This window comes from Leucopleurus acutus, assembly GCF_964270905.1.
Source record: "Leucopleurus acutus genome assembly, chromosome: 17".
NCBI lineage: Eukaryota > Metazoa > Chordata > Mammalia > Artiodactyla > Delphinidae > Leucopleurus > Leucopleurus acutus.
This window is the reverse complement of record NC_139159.1, coordinates 74,086,036-74,093,161: the sequence shown is the minus strand read 5'-3', so window position 1 is coordinate 74,093,161 and position 7,126 is coordinate 74,086,036. Positions and strand designations below refer to the sequence as shown.

Genomic DNA, 7,126 nt, shown 5'->3' with positions numbered 1-7,126 from the left:
TTATAAAATCAATTGATCAGGTCAGCATAGGTGTGATCTTGTTTGTTCCGTTTACTGAAAAAGAATGAAATGGGATGGAACAGAGGCTAGGACATCTAATATGGAAAGATGAAGTATTGTTCCATGACATTTCTGTTTCAGTTTTTTTTTTAATCAAGCCTGTGGAGGTATAATTTCCATATAATAAAAATTCACTTTTTTTAAGTGTAAAATTTGATGTGTTTTACCAAATGCATTCAGTCATGTGACCACATCACAATCAAGATATAGGGCATTTCCACCACCCCAGAAAGTACCCTGGTGTTTCTCTAAAATCAATCTCTTCCCCCGTCTTCAGTCCTGGCAACCACTGATTTGCCTTCTGTCAGGAAAGTTTTGCTTGTTTCCACATTAAACAGTTTGTGTTCTTATATATATTTGTAAGCTCCACGATGGCAGAGATTTTTTTTTTAATCTGTTTTACTCACTGCTGTCTCTTCAATGCCTATTTCAGTGTCTGAAAATGTGGTGGTTACTCAATAAATATTTGTTGAAAGAAAATGAATGAAAGAACAAACCAATGAATGAATGAACGAACCAGTTTGTGATGTAAAATATAGTTCTTACAGTGAGTTATGGTCAAAAAAGTTTGGAAGTCCCGGCTGTAGACGATTCCATAGAGTCCGTACATTTGGAAATTTGTTCCATGTCATTTTAGAGCTGTCACAGTGCTTCTAAAGGCTGCAGAGTATTTCACTGTAAGAGTACACGGTACTTGTCTAACTGGTCCTCTGTTGATATACACAGCAGTTATTTCCAATCTTTTTCTACTAATAATATCCTTATACATATGTCACTAAGCAAATGTGTGCATGTATGTATAGGATAAGCTCTGGAACGTGATATTGCTAGGTCAGGGGTTAGTGGCGGTTTTTATTTTGCGAGACATCGCTAAACGGTCTTGCAAAGAGGTTTTCCCATATTGCACTCCCCCAGCAATGCTGCAGAGTGCTGGTTTCTCACCCTTAATGTGTGAGCAAACGTCTTTTTTCTTTGCCAGCTTAATAGGTAAATAGGGCACCTTGTAGGAGTTTTCGTTTGCATTTTTTCAGCAGTGAGAGTAAGCCCCCTTTCCTGTGTTTAAAGGCCGCTGTTATCTATTTTTCTATGAACTTGGAACTCTCTGCTCAAGCCCTTTGCTTTTTTCTTTTGGGTTGTTAGTCCTTTTCCTTTTTCATCTGTGGGAATTTATAAAGGTCTTAAGGAAATTAGATCTCTGTCTGCGCTTCACATGTTGGAAACTTTTTTTTTCAGCCAAGTGTGTTGTTCATCTTTTGGCTTTATAGTCATTTTTGCAAGGCAGAATATGTTAATTTTATGATATCGTATGTGTCAGTCTTCTTTTCTTATATGGATTCTGGATTTTGTGTCATGTTTAAAAAGACGAAGTCCTTCCCCATTTGGATATTATTTAAATAAAATCTCCATGTTTTCTTTTAATACTTTTATGGTGAGGGTCTTTTTTTCCATTTAAATCTTTGCTCCATCTGGAATTTATTTGGGTATGAGGATCTAAGAAGGAATCTGAACTTTGTTTTAGATGGCTACCATTTGTCTAAACATAACACCATTTATTAAATAATCTCCTTTTCTCCCACTGATTTGAAATGTCCTCTTAATCATAAAGTAAATTTCTATGAGTATTTGGATCTATTTCTGTACTTTTCACACTGTTTTATTGGTCTGTCTATTCATGCACCATTACCAAACTGCTTAATTTATGTTAGCTTTATAATATATTTTAATGTCTTTCAGGATTAGACCACCTTTTATTTTTCAGAATTTGATTATTCTCATCTATTTCTTTTTCCACATAAACTTTAATATCTTTAATTCCAGAAAAAATATCCTATTTTTCAACTGGGATTATGCTAAATTTAAATATTAATCTAGAGACAGTTGGCAAATATGTAGTATGCAGCTTCCTCTCTTACAGATATTTTTCCATTTATTCACATTTGTGTATGTTCTTTAGTAGCATCTTCAAATTTTATTCATTGACATCTTACACATAACCTGATAACTATATTCCTGGATATGTAATCTGTTTGTAGCTATTCAAAACGGACTTCTTTCTTCCATTATATTTTTCTGTCTGTTTCTTATTTTGGAAGATACTGACTTTTTTACCCAGACATCTTACTAAATTCTATTGTTGGCAATGTTTTCTAATAGGATATCCTGGGTGCTGTGAGTATAAAGTCATATCTACAAGTAATGTCACCCTCCTCTTTAATTTTATTTCTCTGCTTTTATTTCTTTCTCCTTTCTGATCACATCAGCTATGCCTTGGGACTATTGTCTGGCAGTGACAGAGATCGTGGACTTATGTTCCTAGGTAATGGGCCTGCTTCTGGGGTTTCATGGTTAAGCATGAATAGTGTGTGTGTCCTCACTCCCCCACAATGTCCCGTGTGTGCCCCCATTGTTTTTACAGCTGGGACTGAGGCAAGGGTGGCCCTAGGGAACAGAGGGAGAACAGAACTGATACAGAAAATGAGCAAAGTAGGTGGAGTCCGTGTCTCCAGCCCGGGGACCCACAGAGACGCCTCTGTCTCCTCTCTCCTCCTCTTCCAAACTCTCAGGCAGCCCCCTCCCCACACCGTGGCTCCCCACACCCAGCATCTCACCCCTCATCATGAAAGCTCACTGGAGCTCAGATTCTAGTCCCAGAGCCGGTGCTGTCCACCTGAGCCTCAGTTTTCTCATCTGTAAGGTAGACTCCTACTCACCTGCTCTGCCTACTTCCTAGGGTGGACGCGAAAGCAGCAAGGCAACCCTGAGGAATTTAGGCAGCTGGTGGCCCTCCTGCCACACACATTGTCCTTGAGATGATGACTTCAGCTCTCCAGCCAATGGAACCTGAATAGAGTTACGTGCATGGAGAGAGATGCTGCGGGACCGTTTCCTTTCAACTCCATCCCGGGCTTACACAACAGGCTCTGAGGACCAGGGTGAATCTCCAGTCTCTGTAGTCCTGGCTCTCAGCTCCCAAGCAGAACCCTGCCCTTCCCAGGGAAGGATAATAAATGGCAATGGCATTGGGACCTCCAAGGGCAGAACTGCTTTTTCCAGGTCATGCTGGTCAAGAAGAGCCTCGACAGCCATGAGGGAAAACTTGCTATGGCCAATGTCAATGTCTGTCTGCCTGTCACTGCCAGTTGGGCAGCAAGTGGGTCTCTGCAGGGCAAAAGATCAGTCCACTACAGTCTAGGCAGCCACTTCCAACTTCCAAAAACATTTTTCTTTTATTTTCCAACAATAATTATAATAGATATTTATTTAAAGTAATACATTTACAGCCCAGATAGTTCTGCATTGTACATTTCAGGTTTAACCAACTTCATAAAACTACTTTAGGACAGCTGCATCCACAGATTTAGACTACATGATTATTCCTTTGCCCATTCTTCTCTCTCTTTTCTCTCCCAAATAACCTCTTTCAGATGTGGTTCAAGGTAGAATTTATCCTCCTCATATTTTGTCCACTGCTCTTTAGGCAAGACCAGCTGCCTTATGGTCAGGTCCAGCGCTCTCTTAATGCGAAACACTGTGTCATTATAAAGGTTCTCAGGAAGCCTTCTTATGGTCTCTTTTGCGTCGTCATTCTTATATAGTGTATCATTTTATTGAGCCCAGTTTATTGAACCCAGAAGCGTCAAATACCCTCCAGCCACTTGCTTGATGCTGCAATGGCAGGCCTGTTCGCCATTTTGACCCAAGACAGAAGTATTCCCTGCTGGGTAAGTCCTAGAGCCAAAAACATTTTTCAAAATACACTGACAGGGTTTCCCTGGTGGCACAGTGGTTGAGAGTCCGCCTGCCGATGCAGGGGACACGGGTTCGTGCCCCGGTCCGGGAAGATCCCACATGCCGCGGAGCGGCTGGGCCCGTGAGCCGTGGCCGCTGAGCCTGTGTGTCCGGAGCCTGTGCCCCGCAACGGGAGAGGCCACGGCAGTGAGAGGCCCGTGTACCGCAAACAAACAAACAAACAAACAAAAACCAAAATACACTGACAAACAACAAATTGGGAAGGGAAAAAAAGATGTCGCCCACAACTGTGAGTGTAAAGAACGTGGTCCTAGAGCAAATTGATGAGGCAAAATCATTAAGATCATCAATGGGTAAGTGGACAATTTCCAGAAGAATCAGCCAGGAAACATGTGAGTTCTTCTTCTGCCTCCTTTTTACTTATTCATAGTTTCTCAGCCTTCTGTGAAGAGCACTGACGTTACTTTGGCAATCACAGAATAATTATTTTATTAACCTACACAGCTATCTCGAAAAAGGCCTAAGGCTTCTCCCTTGCTGTCGTGTCCTACAACAAAACAGCACCCGATGTGCACTTAAACATCAGAAGCTGACAGATACTTGGTACATAGATTGGGAGCCACCCTGGGCACAGAGGGGAGGGCCAGTGAGTGGGAGCCCAGGAGGAGTAGAAGACCCAGAACTGTGAAGGAAAAGAATAGCGGTTATGGGTCCAGGGTCTACCGTCAGATGCCCTAGGTTTACCTACCAGCCCGGCTGCTTAGCAACTACGTGACCTTGACCGGCACACTCAGGCTCTAAGACTCATTCCCTGGCAGCTGCACGCGCCTTTCAACCTTGTGAGAACTCACTGAGGTGATGTATGGGAGGGAATCAGCACCGTGTCCTACACGTGGTAAACGTTCAAAAACTGTACGATTTAATTTGTGTGGTTACTATAACTGAAGAAGGCTTCCTTCTGGAGTAGGAAGGATGGGATTTTAGTCCTCACCTATAGGACTTACTGTGTGACCTTGGGCAAGTCACATCACTCCTGGGTCCCAGATGATCTCTGAAGCCTCTTCCAACCCGGACATTCTGAATCTTGTTCTTAGACCATCGCTGTTGGCTTGCTTTGGGTTCAGTGGGATCCCAGCCCACTTTCCTAGTCACTGCCCTCACCCAGATGGGATCCCATGGCACCTTGTGGAGATCCCGTAGTTCATAGCCGGAGACTCTGATGGTGGGAAGCTCACCCATGGGTCGGCCCTCCCTTCCCCAAGGAGGCCAACTTCTTGTTTGGGCCTCTTTGCCATTTCCATGGAGACAAGAGACAGAGCAGGAGGGTACTGAAAAGTCCTTCCTTCAGGAAAAGGTTCCTCCCCTCCCCCGGGAGCCCACATTGCAGTGACGCACTTTCCTGCATCCACTGAAACCAAAAGGATTTCCCATCCCACAGGCCTCTGGGCTATTCTGGGGAAAGGAAACCAGGCCAGGTGGCCCCTTAGAGGTGACGCCCTGGGGAGCCAGTCCAACCCAAGTGCAGCTCTGCCTGCGCCCTGGCAGCTTTCTTCTGATTGGCTGCCCATCCCTCCGCTCCTGCAGGTACCTGCTTGCTCTTTGGATATAAGAGGAATTTTCCACAATCGTTGCTCTTGTAGCCAAACCCTCAAGCACCAGAGGACAAAACCTCACAAAGAAGGCCTGGAACAGATTGTCTCTTCTCTTAGCAGAGCTCAAACTGCTAGTCCCACACATCCACCTGGACGAGGCGGGACTCACACTTGTGACATCATTTCCAATGCTCCAGCCTCAGAAGCAGTGCCCAACTTAGGAGAGCCCATATCAGCAGCAGCATCTGGTTGGATGCCCTTCCTGCTTCTCCTTCCTGTATTGCTGGGCCCACCCTAAGTGTGGCCCCCTCAGATGCCCAGGGCCACCGTGTTCCCATCAGGGTAGCACAGGCATTGAATTCTTTGCTTCAAATACCAGTTCTACCACATACTACCTGGATGATGTTGGGCAAGTCATTTACTCATCTGAGTCTCTATTTTCTCATCTGTAAAATGGGGATAATAAAAACTACATCACAGAGTTTTATGTATTCAATGAATGTTTCCTCAGGGCTTACTTAAGGGCTAAGATTATGCCAGGTGCTAGAGATACAAAAGTGAGCCAAAATTACCCTAATTCTTGAGAATTAACAGAGACGACGCTTGAAAAGTATAATATCTTGCAGACTTCCATCTCTAACTTTGGTATTTTGTAACACACCAACCCTCCTTCAGAGAATAGCTTTAAAATCTGAATTAAACTACAAAAAAAATCATTCGAAAGCATTGGACAAGGGTTCTCCACCTTTGATGTATGTAAGAGAGATTGTTAAATCAGTTTCCTGGGCTTCATCCCCAGAGATTCTGACTCACTGGGTCAAGTTCAGGTGCATGAATTTGCTTTCCTAACAAGTTCACAGATGATGAAAATGCTGCTTATCCAAGGAGTGCTCAGAATTACATGGCCAGAGGAGAGCCACCGAGGTACCCAGGATTTGAGAGGTCAAGATGCTAGAGAGACGGGAACACCCTGCAGTTAGCCTGATGTTCTAGATTGCCCTTTCCCTTGTGTTGTAGGAAAAATGTGGTGAGAGGACGGTCATGTCCCAGGTCTCGAGTCAGTCCCTGGGACGGGTCACCAAGTGAGGATCCCTGGCTCCACGCAGGAAAGCATTCAATAGCAAGCCAGAGTAAAGCGAAAACAGGTTTATTTAGAGAGATACGTACTCCATAGACAGCGTGTGGACCATCTCAGAAGGTGAGAGGCGGCCTCAGGGCGTGGGGTCTTCTCTTTGGAAAGTGAGTGTGGCCCTGGGAGATACATATTCCATGGAGAGAATGTGGACCATCTCCAAAGGCAAGAGCAGCTGAGGGATGGGGGTGGTTAGTTTTTATGGGCTGGGTAATTTCATAGGCTAAGGAGTGGGGACTCCACTCCAACTATTTTGGGGAAGGGCCAGAGATTTCTAGGAACTGGGCCACAGCCCACTTTTTGGCTCTGTATGGTCGGCCTCAGAACTGTCATGGCGCCTGTGGGTGTGTCATTTAGCATATGCTAATGTATTACAATGAACGTATAATGAGGCTCAAGGTCCCCTGGAAGTCAAAGCTTCCACCACCTTGGGCCAAGTAGGTTCTAACCGGTTTTTGTGGTATACTGTTCTTCTTAATGGTTGTGTCATTCTCTTAATGGCTGTGCCCTACCCCCTTCCTTCCTGTCTCGTTGAGCATCTGCCAATTTTATTTTTTTTTATTGAAGTACAGGTGACTTACAATGTTGTGCT

General features: G+C 44.2%; 1 pseudogene across 1 annotated transcript; it reads right to left on the bottom strand.

Annotated features, from left to right (window-relative positions):
* Positions 1–3,431: 3,431 nt before the first annotated feature.
* LOC309974017 (cytochrome b-c1 complex subunit 7-like) lies at positions 3,432–3,751 on the bottom strand (annotated as a pseudogene). Its single transcript has one exon. The product of its transcript is annotated as a cytochrome b-c1 complex subunit 7-like (transcript).
* Between the last annotated feature and the right edge of the window lie 3,375 nt (positions 3,752–7,126).